A 17,434-nucleotide genomic window follows, 5' to 3' on the forward strand; every position below is an offset into this window, starting at 1 on the left:
GGTATTTATTTTTATTTTACAGATAGAATAATCCAAAGGTATAAGGTGAAATAAGTTGTCCAAGACTACACACACACCCAAAAGCATTAGATTAATTTTTTAAACCCAGAGGATCGAATACAAATTCTACAGGGTTTTAAGACAATTGTGTTTCCTGCCTGGTGACGTGATGAACAGCAGACCAGGGGCACTTAGCACAAGATCAGGCCACCCAGCATGTATGACTCCCTAACTCAAAGTTTTCTGCCACCTATACAGTGACAATTGGGGAGATCCTGAGATTCTTATTAGTGTCACAGATCATTACAGAGCTTTTTTTCTTTTTTTAAAGAAATGAACAATTTTAGTGGTTTTCAGTAGTGAAATAATTTAAGCTTTGTTAGGGAGCATCTGCAAGCCTGAGGCTTTTCGTGAAGTGTAATGTGAACAGATACCTATTTAAAATAAAAGTGACAGGCCTATTCCTGTAAAAGAGGAGCTAAAATATTTTTTTAAGGGAAAGATCAGGTTTTTAAAAGAGAGTTAAAAGTAACTCTTTTCTAATAAAACAAAAATGGTTTAACTATTTAAAATGTATTATTTAGTTATTAATGCCAAAGAATGAAGTATGCATGAGTTCCCAGTTTGCGTGCTCGTTTGAAAATATCTCTTCTTGTAAAGCGTCTCTCTACGGTGTGTGTCTGTGAAGTAAGTCCAGCATTATATGTGGCTTTTTAATGTGCTAGACATATATACATGATGTGTGTAATACTGCTGATTGGATGTACACTCACTGGTAATTATTAGCCGGTCTGTTTTATTCTTTGGTCTTAGTGTACCATTAAGACCTAGCCTATAGTTTCATTTCTGCAAAGGCCACTTAGTTCTACACAAAGAATATATAGTTGCATAGATCCATTACCTGCACCTTTAACCCTATCTAACTCTTGTCCAAATGTGTCATGTTATGTTGGGCAAGAGAGTTTCTGTTGTGGAAGCAAAAGAAAACTAAATAGAATAAAAGTGACCACCACCCCACTCTCACCAGGCAACTCAAAATACATCCCCTGATTTATCAGTAATATTTTTATTTTTGCATCTGGATAAAACTATCAATTTAATCATTATATTCCATTTTTTAAATTGTTTTAATGAAGAATAACAAATATGTAGAAAAAAGAATATACACTGATTATATATCTCAATAACTTATTATGAAAGGAACATTCCCATTTAATCACTCCCAAGGTGAGCATGGTCCTAATTTCTAAGTCCATAGTCTGATTTTTTCCCCAGTGCTTGGCTGTTATGAATAAATATATACTTACATTTTTGTTGGTATAAAGAAAGGGATAGAAATTGCTGCATCAAAGGGTAGGCTTATGTTTAAGTTTAAAACATAACACGAAATCATTTTGCAAAACTGACTGTTTTATTTTACACTCCTACTAGCAGTGTCTGAGAGTTCCCATTACCTACATCCTTGCCAACCTTCTTATAAGCCACATGGAGTTGAGTTTTATTGCATTAGTCTGGCAAACGTTTTCTTCTCACTCATACATTTACATTGAATATAGTTACTGTATTTCAGTATATAAATCTATAATCTCACTATTTGCCTAATATGTTTTCCACTCAGCTCTTCCTCTAGTTTATGAGTGTCAAATGCTGATCTCTGCTTCCTTGCCTTTCAGTCTTCTTCTTCTAGCTTGATCAGGCCCACTGGGGAAAAAAAAAGCAGCCCCAAGGATAATTTTTATAAGTATTTGACTATACATATTTATATATTTAGTGCCTTTTATGTGTTAGGCATTTTGTATACCTTATCTTATTTTCCCTTCATTTTCTCATATAAAAATTTTTATATGAGAGAGAGAGAAAGGGAGAAGAGGACAGGATGGGAGGGGAGGGGAAAGATGTTAAGTAACGTAGCCAAGTTCTGACCCACGGATTTAGGAGCTGGAGAGGGCATTGGTTCAATTTTGTTTACTCCCAAAGTCTATACCATTTTCAGAGAATCACAGTGCCTTTTTTTGGTATCAGACTGCTGACATCCACTTTTTAAATATAAAAGGTAATCATATAGCTAATAGATTTTATAATTCTCCTTAACAAATGGCGATTTCTTTCTCTAAGAATATTTAACTGTAATTTTACAAATTCTTTCAATCAGGAAACCTGTGTGTCTGTACCCATAAGCACACACACATATGTGTGTATACCTACTATACATACATATATACATATAATTTGGAATGTATTCTTCCCTCTTTCATTATATATATATACATAATATACATATAAAATTGAGCATATATTTTCTTACACTTTCTCTCTTTTTTAAAAAATTATAATCAAACAAGTCATAAATACCTATCTTAAATTTGTCCTTAGATAAAATATTTCTAATATAAAACTAAGGATTTTTAATATAAAACTAAGATGATTTCAGGAAATACAAAATATTTTTAATACATAATATTGGCCTTATTTCTTAAAATATTTGTTTCTTTCACCATGTTAACAAAGATTAAATGATTTACATGATTGGGGATGTATGATGCTGCTAAAGTCCAATATCTGAAAATTGTCAACATTAACCAGAGTAATGTGAGTCGTTTTAAACTTCCAAATAGCCAGTTAATATTGCTACTTCCATTTTTATGTTAGTATTACACTTCTGCATATCCTCCATTTTCTTAGTGTTTAAAATAATCATAAAACAATCAATTCTAATATTACTGTTTGCTTCCCATGTTGAAAACCTTAGTATTGCCCAAATTTAATATTACACTTGACAGTGAAATAGTTGACTATGACTATGAACTTGATGTGAAATATGTCAGACTTTTTTCTTGTTGAGTGTAGGCAACCGTAGAGTATTAGAAGTCACCAGGATATTCTTAGAGAATCATGTCTGTCTAAGGTCTAGGAAGGTAAATGCAGGACTAAGAGATGTATCAACATCAGCATCAGAAAAGCGTGGAGAAGTGTGTGTTGTCCCTCGGTCGCTTCAGGGCCGGAATTCTTGGAGGGCTACACTGAGAGACTCTTTTTCCTTCCTTCCTCTTCCCCTGTGCACCTCCTGGCACATCAGTGTGCTCTCAAATTCCTGCCCTCAGGTTCTTTCCCTCAGGTTCCCTTTGCCAGAATTGTTACTGGTGTTTGTGATAAACATCCAGAAGAGTTGGGCTGTGCTTCACCGCTTTAAAGGATTTTCAGGTCAATGCTTTTCCTGTGATTTTTTTTTTTTAATTCAATTTTAATTTTACTCTGGTGTTTAATGAACCTGTAATAAATATTTAAATAACTCTATGTTTGAACTTAAGATAGGACCTGGATTATCATATTAAAGGATGACTGAGACGTTAATTCAGCCTTTCCATGGAAAGGAAGTTACGTACTGTTGAAAACACGTAGACAGAAGGAAAAATAGTTATTGTGTGCCTATTACATGCTAGCTACTATACGTACATTACCCTATTTAATTAACACTTACAAAAACTCTCAAAGTACTTACTCTCACCTCTGTTTCACAGACGAGTAAGTGGGTATTAAAGAAGCAAGTATCATGACTTACAGCAAATGGCTAGAGCTGAGGATTCAGGATCAAACCCAGGTGATCCTGCTTCCAAAGCCCCTGTCCTTTTCACAAAAACAGTCGCCTTGCCAGACTTGTAACTAATGTTGATGTCTATTAATATTCAGACGAAAATAGAATAAATCTACGCAAGCAATTTTTTTCTAACCTGTTTGTCTCCATGCACGGGAAACAGGATGGCATAATGGTGGGTAAGAGCACAATTTTTGTCGTCAAGTGAGCATAGATTCCAATCTTGACTCTAATACCTATTAATTACTTTACCCCAATACCTATTACAGAATTCAACTAAATTAGCCTCTGCGAGACACTGTTTTCTCATGCGTAAAATGGGAGTAATAGCAGCAGCTTAAGGTTGTTTCAGTTATAAATGAGATAATAAAAATTAAGTGCTTGACATAGCTTATAGTAAGAGAGCAAAAACATTAGCTATAATTATTAGTGTCTATTGAGAACTTTAACACATTAAAAAACTGGCTAAAACAATCTGCCTATTAGTAGGGAAAAAAAGTAAGCCAGGATTTACCACCACGCTGGATCTAAAAAGCCTAACTGTGATGTGCTGACAATCACTAAGAAAGGCATTTATCACCACTTAAAAAATAAGTGATCCTTAATTTGGGAATAAAAGTGTCAATACAAGCTTAATTGCATTTGCTTATCATTAATGAACTTTGACAAAGAAACTAAAGAGTTAAAATGTCCATTTGCTTAAATGTCTGCTTTAACATTCCTCTGCATCTAATAAGGGTTACAAACCATGAACGTCAATTGTGAACTCATCCTTAATGAAATCCAGGCGCTTACATAAGACTTTGAACCACTTATGATCGTTTGGCCTGGAGTCTTCTGCAAACCAGTGATGTAGCAGTACTCCTACAACATAACAGCTACAGCAATGAATTATCAGTAAGTAACTGTAGATTTGAGGAACAAAGGGACTCATCCAGTTTAGCACTTTATTTCAGCTCAGCTGTGATACAATTTCAAACTGGTGTCACTGACTAAGATCGAGTTTATCGGTTGTCATCACCACAATTCCAAGCACTCAGAGTTGTTTTCAGCCCACTTGTGCTAACACAGCAGGGGTAATTTTCTTATCGTTAATTTCAGTTTCTTTCTCTCTCTTTCTCTCTCTCTGGCCTACTTTGCATAGGGATCTACAGAATGTGTCACCTTCTCAACCTTATCTAGGTCATAAACTAGAACAGGGAGAGACAGCACATTATGTTTAGTCTGTAGAAAAGAGAGATTTCCAAATCTTTCGAAGGGGTGGGAAGCCTGGTAGATCCAATGTGGTTCCACAATAAAAATCTGTCATTTTACCTTCGAGATTGACCATTTAAGGAAAGTACACGTGAATGCTTACTCCCCTACCTCCACCGTGTGAACACAAGTCTTCTGGAAATATTTTTTTTCCAGTGTAACCAGGTATTTTGGATTTTATCAGAGATGTATTACATAATGATTTTATGCCTAGTTTACATTTGTCATTTATCCACAAGTGAACCCTGTGACTTAGGGAAGCTATTACTATGTCCTACATTGTTCCCATGAAGGATAATGCTTTACAAATGAGTGGACCTGTGTTCCAATAAAAACTTATTTATGGGCACTGAAATTTGCATATCATATAATTTTCACGGGTTGTGAAATATTCTTTTATTTTTTTCCCAGCATTTAAAACTGAAAAAAATTCTTAACTCATCTATCACACCAAACAGTGGAGGGCTGTGTTTAGCTCCTGGGTTGTCTGTAACGTGCTGACTTCTGCACCAGATGATCAAATTGAAAGAATAGACACACTGTGCTCTTGATTTATAGAAACAAAGTGCACATCTGTGAATATTTCTCTTACTTGTGCAAAGATATCCTGGTCATTCCTTGAAAAGAGCATTCCCAAACTCTTCCACTAAAACTAATAGTGTGATATGATAACACCTGCTTGAAAAAGTAATTCCTTGACAAAATATAGTTAAACCTTTTTATTTTAAGTTACATAGATGTAATCTGATTAGAAGGTATCTATAGTTATGGTCTATATACTCTATAAAGTTACTAATGAATAATTTATTTTGATTTACAAAGACAAATTCATATTGTCATTAATAATATCGAGTAATTCATTTACTAGTCCAAATCATCCTAGTATGCCCATGTATCAAATAACTATAAGAATAGATTTGCCTAACAGCAGAAAATTAATATGTTGCAGGATGTTTGTATGTTCATTAAAGGAAGTAAATACCTCTTTTAGGTGTCAAGGAAGCTTACTTTTGAGAATAACCAGGTGACAATGTTTTATAAAGTCAATAATAGTGACAATAAAGTACTATGAGAACCCTAACTTCATTTCTTAATCTCTTTGAGCCTCAGTATCTTCAATAATTAAAAAACAAAAATGCCTTTTCATGGCTTTATGCAAGTTCTTTGTAAAAGGTGACTTGCTAGAAACATAAAGAATTATTGCTTAAATAGGGTACCTATTTCAAAGTTCAAAAATTTGTGAGTGCATGTATATATGTATTTATATATGTATACTTTTAAAATGAAACATACATAGGTGGTTATTAAATTTATTAAAAATTTGAAATTAGGTATTGGAAATAGGAATTTCTTTGAATGTGTGTGTGTTTGGATATATGACATTAGATAGACGTATATATTTGCTAAAAGTTTATTTACACTTTGAATATATAATTTCAATGAATTTGCCTAAAAGTTTTAAAATCTAACTCCTTTCATAGGAAAGGATATATAAACTTGTGCTGGGGAATAGGACCCAGTTTTTCAAACTAGCATTCATGAAGTTTGGTGGTTGAGTCTTAGCAGAACATATTGCAAATGTAGCTCTAATTGTTTACAACGCTTTCTACTCCTATGTTTTGTAATATCAGCTTTTAGAAAGCCCCTAAGGATGCATTTATCTGAATTAAGAGGACCTACCATCACAAGGTTAGGTGACTGCCTTTTCTTTGCTCTGAATATTTATAGTCACAAAAACAAGTTTATATTTTGTTGCTGATTTAAATTATAAAATTAATGCATGTTCATTTTTTAAAAAGTAGTAACACTGAAAGATATAAAGAAGACAAAAATTCACACATTGTCCCATTCATCTAAATAAAATCACAGTTAACATTTTGGTGAATTTTGGATCCATTTACATCGAAAATGGCTGAAATTTACATAAATTTTGCATACTGTTGCTTTTAATTTAATGTTATGCCATAATCCTTTTTTCAGTATTATCATACAGGATGTAAAACATCATTGTAGCAGAGCTTGATCAGAGAATAAAATAGGAAGGCATTTATTATAAGGTTATGATCTTATGCAATTGAGAAAACTTAAACAGCCTATGTGAAGTTACTCTGTCTGGTGCAAGAACCTGAGGACACCTGGGCAAGCAACCTAGAAGGAAGGATAGCGATGAAGTAAAGGAGGAGCAAAGTAAGCTATGAGGATGAGCTGGAACTGACAGGGCTGGACTGGAATAATGTTGCAATGAACGTGGGAGCTCAGATATCTCTTTGAGAAACTGATTTTATTTCCTTTGGGTGAATACCTAGAAGTGGGATTACAGGAGATCTAATTTAGGGCATGGTAGCTATAGTTAATAATACTGTATTGTATACTTGGAATTTGTTAAGAGAGTGGATCTTAAATGTTCTCGCCACACACACACACACGACCATAACTATGTGAAATGATGGATATGGTAATTAGCTTGATTGTGGTAATCATTTCACAATGTATATGGACATCAAAACATCACGCCATATACCTTAAATATATACAATATTTATTTGTTAAGTATACTTCAATAAAGCTGGAAAAGTTAAAAAGTGTTATCATTAGGCTTTAATTATAATTTTTCTTTCATTAACAAGCAAACAGAGGTGAATCTCAAAGAAAGTTAGAGTACTCACATAGTACTGGTAAAATTTTGATACATCAATTAAAAACAAATGCATAAAAATGATTAATCACTTCCCTTTCTCATTGGATAATTTTATATTTGGTGGGCTCTAAGGTTTAAGATAAATAGCTACGATTCCAAGTGTTCTTTTCTTTTAGATTTACTTCTGCAGTTGAACTTCACTGTGTTCTCCATCTATGATGGTTAGATTCCAAGATCACTTATCTCTGTTAAATCTACTACCTGGAGATGGCAGCTGGGAGATAGTTCGCACCAGAGATGGCAAGGTGAGCCACAGCGGAGAGTATAGGTTGTGCCTGGATTCACCTACCTGGAGGCATTAGAGCTTACTCTTCCTCAGATTTTGGATCTTTGTTTCTAAGGAACAATTCTCAGTGAATGTGTTGGCCATTAACCTTGAATAAACAGCTCAGTTTACCCCACTACTGAATAATACACTGAGATTTTTATTTTTGTTTTTTAATTAATTTTTATTGGAGTATAGTTGATTTATAATGTTGGGTTAGTTTCTGCTGTATGGTATTCGTACATACTGTATTATTTTGCTGATTGGAATTAAGTGAAAAGTAATGTATGAGAAATATTGCCACTTGCATTATAGAGCTTTGAAATATTATCTTTGTCACTTTTCTATTCTCCAACATATTTGTGCAAGATGGCAGAATAGGAAGATGTGCTTAAGTTTATTTAGAAGGGTTTTTCCTTTAGGAGAAGAAAGATTGTAATTCAATAGACTAGACTAATTTCATTCTTCCTGTGTGGTTTCACAGTTCTTTCTCTTAGACGGAGGGGGAACTCCACATTTAGATTCATTTCATTTTGTCGTATGGAACACCTTTCAGTTGTCTGGTACATCAGAGGAGTAACATTCAGTTCTCAAAAGCTAAAGACTGATTTGCAGTGGGCAAAAGGCCAGGAGGAAAGAGTCATGACAGCTGATGATTGTTGCTGTTTCAGAGTCAAGCACTTTCATCTCCAGATCCGTATCTTATTTCTTTTTTTATCCCCAACATATAGAGCAATGCCAAGAACACAGAAGACAATCAGTAACTTTGCAAACAAAAGAAAGGGCAATAGAGCCTGGTGGAAAAATAGGCATTACATTAGAAAGAAGCCTACCACTGATATTTCTGGGAATATGGGTAGTCCGGTATCTTATTCTTGAATGTTGTTGCTTTATAAGGGTTGGGAGACAGGAGATAGAGCAAGATGCCATGGACTACACACGCTGCATCACCCCACCTGCCAGGCAAAAGTTGGAAACAGCAGGTTGCTATGAACTCCTTGGTCCTTCCTGATGTGTGTAAATGGTGCTACAGCTCTTCTTCTTCTTCCCCTTACAGGGAGCATAGCTACATTCCCTTAAAGTGCCATCAAGCCTCCTTCAACTTCAGGGGTCCGGCTTAGAGTTAATGGTGCAAGAACAGAGCCCCATACCACTTTTCCTTTAAAATGCTGATTATCTGTACACTATAAACTGGAAGCAAGGAGATACCATGGTCCACTTGTGGAGACAGAAAGGAAATGGAGAACTGAATGTGAATCCACACATGTAATAGAACCACTAGGCCCTGGCTCTTCTTCTCTGTTAGTCCACAGGAGAGCAGGGGAAAATGATGGGGGCTCCCATCTATACATCTGATAAATTAAAACTAATGCAAATGCTATTGTTCTTAATCGCAAAACCTCTTTCCAAAGACACATTGGATGTAGTGCTTTGTTTAGATTCTGAATCATTCCAAAAAGGAGTTTGATTTGGATTGCATATGTAAGTGTAATACAACCAGTTATACATAATGAGTGGTAAACTAAGAGAAAATTGGCAATAAAATTTGAAAAATAAGGTGCAAGAGTAAGGATAGTCTACAAGCAAAGGATAGGGCCTCACAATGAGATTTTCTATGGAATTGTTAGAATTGGTCAATAAATTAATCTCTTGTCTTTCTAGTGGTCAGGACCTACAGCTCCATAAAATGAATGCCTATGGATTACCAAGGAGGCAGACATATTACTGTTTCTGGTATTGAAACTTGTAAGACATTTTCCCTATGGCTTCTTATAAAGAGAGACAGTGTAATGCATTTAACATTTCCATGATAAGTGTAATAGTGAATTTCAAATTACTGTTCCTTAATGATGGCTAGTGTCACAATACCAAAGCATAGTTTAGTGAAGGCAGTTCCATGAGGAGCCAAAGAAAATTGGCCCCCAAACACCATTTTCCATATCTAGATTGATCCAAGAATAAATTTAGTCTATAATACAATGGCTCTTAACACTTAGTATCATATTCCATAAGGGTAGACAAATAGCAATGGAATAATTAAAGAGTTCAAAAATAGGCTTACACTTATATAGACCATTGATTTCTAACAAAAGCGCTAATGAGGAATAAAAGTTTTTTCAACAAGTAGATAGCCACATGGAAAAAAATGGACCTTAACCGCTACCTCAGCACCACATACAAAATTAATTTGTGATGGTCATAGACCTAAACTTAAAAGCTAAAAGAGTAAGGCTTCTAGAAGAAAGTCTGGGAAACTATCTTCACAGTCTGGGAATAAATCTGGGTTTTTTTTTAGTCATTTAAAGTAATTACTGCTAGAGAAGGACTTACTATTGCCATTTTAATTATTATTTATTTATTTTTGGGGGCTGTGTTGGGTCTTTGTTTCTGTGCGAGGGCTTCCTCTACTTGCGGCAAGCGGGGGCCACTCTTCATTGCGGTGCGCGGGCCTCTCACTGTCGTGGCCTCTCTTTTCTAAATGTACTATAATATATTTATCCCTTCACCTACTGAAGGACACCTTGGTTGCTTCCAAGTTTTGGCAATTACGATTACAGCTGCTATAAACATACTTGTGTAGGTTTTTGTGTAGACATAAATTTTCAGTTCCTTTGGATAAGTCCCAAGGAGCATGATTGCTGGATCATATGATAAGAGTATGTTTAGTTTTATAAGAAACCACCAAACTCTCTTCAAAGTGACTGCACCATTTTACGCTCTCATTGGCAATGAATGAGTTCTTACTGCTTCACATCCTCATCAGCATTGGGTGTTGTCAATTCCATATTTTGGCCCTTATGATAGGTGTGTAGTGGTATCTCATTGCTGTTTTAATTTTCATTTCCCTGAGATTCTAAGGGCTTCTCAAACCTTTTCTGTGGATGTATCATCTTTGAACTAATTGCATCCGAATTCAAAATTAGAGGTATTTGCTGGTTTCTTTTTTCAGGAGATTTTAACCTCTTGTTCCCTCTGGTGTCTCTCTGCAATACTGCAGGTTCTCTGGAGCTGCTGCAAGCCATCAGCTCTCTTTTATTTTCAGTGCCCCCAGGTTTCTAGAGTAGGTTGGGCTCCTCAGTGGTCTGAGTTGGGTGAGGCAGAAACCAGTCCCTTAGACTGCCCCCTGAAAAGTCTGAACCTTGGCTGTATAGTCAAGGCTTCTCTTTCCCTCCCCAGGGAGAAGCTGGGAGCTGGAAGTTTTCTGCTGGTGGTGTGCTGCTGAGCTGGGGGAATAGACTAACGTGAGTGAATGCTATGAATTTTCCTATTGGCTTTGATAAGGCTGGTGTCATGTTCACTTGGCTTTCTGGATTTCTCACAAAGAGCATTGGCCCATGTACCACTGTTGAGTCAGTGTCTCTGTGAGGGAAAGGATGATCCTCTTCTTGTCGGAAGAATTGCGTGCTCCCTGGGCACCCAACATTGTAGCCCTGTGGAAGAGGATGGGCTGGCTTTCTGGCTATTATCACTGTGAAAAATTCGTAGATCCAGCTCCATCACTATGTACTCATTTTATCCAGATCCTTACTCACATCTGTGAATGAGATTAGAGAACCTGGAAAAGCTAAAAGTATTGATTAACCGTTATGGCTTCATCTCAAAGTAGGGGGATAGGTTTTGGAAGGGAGGACCAGTACATCTCTTTTGGGAAATCAACTCCTATTTTTTGTACTCACTAGATGTGATTAGTCCCTAATGAGGCCAAAGTGAATAGCTTTCCTTTATACTTTCTTTATTCTACTTTTTATAGTACCTTAAGAGGTCATGTAAGGTTGTATGTTTTTGTAAGAAAATAATGGATCTATATAGGCTAAATTAAAGGGACAATATGTACTCTAAACTCTAACCTTTAAAAAGTAAAACTTGTTAATAAATGTCTGCTTCTCTCTTTTCAGTCCTTAGATCTATTAAAAACTCAATGAGTTAAATGATTTTGTGACAAGCAGAAATTGGGGAAATACCATTTCCAGTGAGACCCTGAAGGACACAGCAGATTGGCAAATGAATATACAGGTCAGAGTAATATTTGCTTGTTTTCTGGAAAAATTTATATTTAATATATCTGCATTAGTAACATGCAAGTTTCGGCAAGATTTGCAACACATCAGGGAAAAAAATTAGAAAGCCAAAAATAATTTGAAAGTCTTTAGTCATTTAAGAAAAACATATCTACACATTTGAAAGTTAAGCTCAGAAAAATGCTTTGCCAATTTGCTAAAAAAAAAAAAAGGAATTTATTTAGAATTCATCTACTAACTTACTTACAAACATTTCTCCAATACTGTGTTTTTATACAGCTTCTTTTGAGATTGTGAAAGCAATTTGATGAATAAGTCTATGATTCATATACAAATAACTATAATAAAATTCCTTATGGAATTAGTACCGTGGCAAAGATATATTACAGAAATTCAGAGGATGGAGTAACCATTCCGCTGGAGTGAACAGGCTGTTAGCTCCTGTGGGAAGGAACCATGTTTATGTTACATTGTATCACTAGTGCATATCAGAGGAGTCCAGGAATAGCTGAATGCATGAAGAAGGTACTTCTTCCATAAAGTAGTTCAATTTAAGATGTGTCATGACTTTCAGAGAAAAAAAGGGGAGGCACTTTAGGCAGAGTCAGTCGTACACTGTGAGACACATTAGAGGAAACCATATAACACATTCTGAAAACAATTAATTCAGTTTAAGTGCAAATTATATGTGATTAGGCTGGTAAGGTAGATGAGAGCCATTTTGTAGAGGTTCTTTACCTATTGCTCACTAGGAAATTGGGAACCAGGGAAATTTTTTAACAGGACTAAATATCCTTTGGAAAAATTAATCTGATAGAAATTTATAGGATAGACTGGAGGTAAGAGAAAGTCGTTAGATAATTGCACTGGTTGCCGTAAGAGTTAAACAGGACCTAAACTTAAGTGGTGGTAATGAGAAGGGAAATGAAGATATACATGAAAATATGTAATGGAGGTGGAATTGTTAAGACTTAGTAACCAACAGGATGTAGAATAGTGAGGTAAAAGAGGAGAGAATTTAATTTTTCAGACATGATTAAGGGAGGGCATTTTGCCCTTATCAGAAAGACTGAAGTCAGAAAGATGGGCTAGTTTGAAGGAAGAAGGAAAGATGTCACAGTGACAATGCCAACAGGGCATTAAAGTGAAGAAGTACCCAAAGTAGTTGGAAGAACAAATATAATAATAGTAGGAAGGTGTTAGCGACACGGATTTGTCAAGAAGTGATAGTCAAATCTTCAGAAGTTAATGAAATATTGAGAGGCGATCTGGAGAAAAGGGAGCAAATAAATACTTCGGAAAATGTTTTTGTTTAAGGAGCTCGAGGAGAAAATACAGCCAGCTCTACACAGAGGGGTCAGAATCAGAGATGAGACAGGGCTCAGATTGTTTGCGTCACAAAACCCGGTGAGAAGATGGTTTTAAGATGATGGTTAAAGACAGAATCTACATTGTAAAGGGCAAAAGTGTGACTTGATGGTGAATGGAGAGAGTGAGAAAATTATCAGTGAAAGGAATGAGAACCTAAATATGTAATAGTACTACAAAAGTTTACAAGGGGAATATTTTAAGACAGAGTAGACATATCATATCATTGTGTCAATAAAAATTAGTAGAGAAAGAGGCACTGAATATTCCAAAAAAAAGTAAAATGCTATATCGAGATCTAAAAAGAGGATATAGGAATAAAAAGGAGGGGAGGGGTCAAGGTATTATCCCTGAAAGAAGGAGTTACTTCTGATACAAGATGAAAAAGGATGATGAGTGAAGATATAAAACAATAGATGGTGAAGAGAGAAGTGGATTGAGTTCAATGTGCAGGCTCTGATTTTCACAGTAAAGAGAAAGCTGCATGGCATACAGTGATCTTCAAAGGCCGAGGCAATGGAAAGGGTGCTGTGTAGCCACTCTAGGACTGTCATGAGAGCTCCAGGTGATCTGAGTGAAATAAGTGATACAGGGAAGTTGCATGGTAAGGAGAGTAGACCAGATCCATATAATGTCACAGGAGTATTTGACGCACTTGACTGACAAAGAGACAAATTCCATTAACTTTAAATTAAGCAAATTATGCAGGAAAATAGTGAATCCACCTTGACTAAAGAATGTGATAACTTCAATTATTAAACAGCTCAGTGGTTTGCAATGACAGTACACTTTGTTTTTGTTCTTTGCTCTATATATTTCTTTTGAAGAGTTCATTATAAACTATTACCTTGCTAAAGAATGAGGAAAATTAATAACATTGACTCTAAGAAGTCTTTATAGTAAACAAGCTGTGCAACATTGCTCAATCCAATGTTTTTCAGATTTTTTTTTACCCACACAGAGAGACATTGTTTTGGGCTATAGCACTTGAGTGCTAACATATGATTAGAAATTTACGGATTTTTTTTTCTTTAAGTGTATTTGTATTTGGGGTTCATAAATATAATGCATTTTTAATGTAGATAACAGTACATATGTAAATTCATTTAACTGATTTTTTTTTTGTTAGATCATTTTTGTCTTTTTAAAATTGAAGTACAGTTAACTTACAACATTATATTGGGTTGGCTAGAAATTTCGTTCGGGTGTTTCCACAAGATGGTACGGAAAAACCTGAACGAACTTTTTGGCCAACCCAATATTAGTTTCGGGTGTACAACATAGTGATTCAATATTTTTGTAGATTATGTACCATACAAAATTATTATAGTATAATAATATTATAATGTTCCCTGTGCTGTACATTACACCCTGTGACTTATTTAGATCATTTTTGTTTTCTGGTCAGAACATTGAACATGAGCTCTACCCTCACCAAATTTTCAAGTGTACAATACATTATTGTTGACTGGAGGTGCAATGTTGTACAGCATTTCTCTAGAGTTTATTCATCTTGCTCTACTGAAACTTTATGCCCTTTGATTAGTAGCTCCCCATTTACCCTTCCCCCCAGACCCTGGAAAACACCATTCAAACTCTTTGATTCTATTTAACTATTTTAGATACCTCATATAAGTGAAATCATGCCATATTTGTCTTTCTGTGACTGGCTTATTTCATCTAGTATAACTGGCTTATTTTGTTTAGCATAATGTCCTTAAGGTTCATATATGTTGTCACATAGTGTGTTATTTCTATCTTTTTGTAAGGCTGAGTAGTATTCCATTTTATGTATATACCACATTTTCTTTATCCATTCATCTGTCAATGAACATTTAGGTTTTACAGAAATTAAAAAAAAAATTCTAAAATTCTCATGGAACCACAAAAGACCATGCATAGCCAAATCAATCCTGAGCAAGAAGAACAAACCTGGAGGCATTACACTTCCTGATTGCAAAAAATATTACAAAGCTACAGTAATCAAACCATATGGTCCTGGCATGAAGACAGATAGATATCCAATGGAACAGAATGGGGCATGCAGAAGAAAATTCACACATATACAGTTAGTTGACTGATCTTCGACAGTAGTTCCAACAAATGCACAGTGTGGAAAGGATAGTCTCTTCAAGAAACAGCACTGGGAAAACTGGATATCAACATGCAAAAGAATGAAATTGGATCCTTATCTTACACCATACAGAAAAACCAACTCAGAATGGATTAAGGACTAAAATGTAAGACCAGAAACTTTAAAACTCCTTGAGGAAAACATAGGGAAAAGCTTCATGACATAGGTCTTGGCAATGATTTCATGGATGTGACACCAAAAGCACATGCAACAAAAAACAAAAACAGGCAAGTGGGACTACATCAAACTAAAAAGTTTCTGCACAGCCAAGGAAACAATCAACAGAGCGAAAAGACAATTATGGAGTGGGAGAAAATATTTGCAAACCACATATCTGATAGGGGTTAATATTCATAATATATAAAGAACTCCTACAACTCAATACTAAAAAAAAATACTAATAACAATTAAAAATGGGTTAAGGACTTGAACAGACATTTCTCCAAAGAAGACATACAAATGGCCAATGTTAGTAGTCATCAGGGAAATGCAAATCGAAACTACAATGTTATCACCTCATACCTGTCAAGATAACTATTATTAAAAAAAAAACAATAGACAAGTATTAGAGAGGTGGGAATGCAAAATGGTGCAGCTGTTATGGAAAATGGAGTTTCCTCAAAAAATCAATAATAGAACCACCATATGATCCAGCAATTCCCCTTCTAGGTAGTTATCCAAAAAATTCAGGATCTTGAAGAGATATTAGCACTCCTGTGTTCATTGCAGCACTATTCACATTAACTGACTGTTTTTAAAAGGATCCTTCCATTCTTCCATATTCACATACCTCAGAATTTTTTTTATTGTTGTGGAATTGGCTTTTCATTCATATATGTCTCCCAAGTTTACTGAGCAATAACAAAGCTTTTCTTTCATCTGATACTTCTGTCATGAAATCTAAGGCAAAAGTTAAAGTTAGGTAAATGTCTTCATCCATTTAGGCTGCTATAAAAAAAATACTGTAGAGTGGGTGGCTTACAAACAAGAGAAATCTCTTTCTCTCAGTTCTGGAGACTGGAAATCTGAGATCAGGGTGCCAGCATTATCTAGTTCTGGTGAGGATCTTCTAGCTGTAGACTGCTGCCCTCTCACTGTGTCTATATATGGCAGAAGGGGTCTCTGGGGAAGATCTCTCTGGGGTCTCTTTTGTAAGGGCATTAATCCCATTCATGAGGTCCCCACCTTCATGACCTAATCACCCACCAAAGGCCCCACCACTTGATACCAGCACATTGGGGGTCAGGCTTTCAACATATGAATTTTGGGGGTACACATTCAGTCTGTGGCAGTTAAGGAAGTTTTACCGTCTTTGTAAACATGGCAGAATTATGGGAACTTGTTTTCTCCCTTAATAAAACTGTGACTGGGTCCCCAGAATCTCCAAGAAAAAGCCCATCCTCTCAGGACACTGAGAGGATGAGCTAATTTCCAGAAATAAAGTAGCTGAGTGTTTTGTTTTGTTTTTTTAAATTTATTTATTTATTTTTGGCTGCATTGGGTCTTCATTGCTGTGTGCGGGCTTTCTCTAGTTGCGGGAGCGGGGGCTTCTCATTTTGGTGGCTTCTATTGTTGTGGAGCATGGGCTCTAGGAGTGCGGGCTTCAGTAGTTGTGGCACGTGGGCTTAGTTGCTCCGCAGCATGTGGGATCTTCCCGGACCAGGGCTCGAACCCGTGTCCCCTGCATCGACAGGCGGAGTCTTAACCACTGCGCCACCAGGGAAGCCCCATCAAGGATGTTTCATGTTGAAAAGGTTCATACTTATTAGTGGTGAGTCACTACATTCGAATTTTCATTAGATTGTAAAGCATCATGTATATCTTTACATATATATATATTTCTTAATACTGTGAAGTATTAAAAAACAATTTCTGTGGCATTTTCTTTTTGCCTCAGTTATTAACTCACAAAATATTTACTCACAATGTGATAACAATTTACAAACAAAATATTAACTCACAATGTAATTTGATAATTTGATATCATCCAAAAGTTTATCTACAGTTATATGTATATGAATAGTTCTGTCTTAATAGTTTTTAATCTAATAAAACAATAGTATTGTGTGTTTAATAACAGTATCCTAAACATATTCCCATTTGT

General features: G+C 35.5%; 1 long non-coding RNA gene across 1 annotated transcript in view; it reads left to right on the forward strand.

Annotated features, from left to right (window-relative positions):
- Nucleotides 1–2,054: 2,054 nt before the first annotated feature.
- LOC309665756 overlaps nt 2,055–17,434 on the forward strand; it is a 101,972-nt gene continuing 86,592 nt past the window's right edge. The window contains exons 1-2 of the long non-coding RNA XR_014266663.1: nt 2,055–7,789; nt 10,987–11,823. This is a non-coding gene — a long non-coding RNA (uncharacterized lncRNA). The remainder of the gene's footprint in view (nt 7,790–10,986; nt 11,824–17,434) is intronic.

The sequence above is a fragment of the Balaenoptera physalus genome, assembly GCF_965194825.1.
Source record: "Balaenoptera physalus genome assembly, chromosome: 8".
Classification (NCBI taxonomy): Eukaryota; Metazoa; Chordata; class Mammalia; order Artiodactyla; family Balaenopteridae; genus Balaenoptera; species Balaenoptera physalus.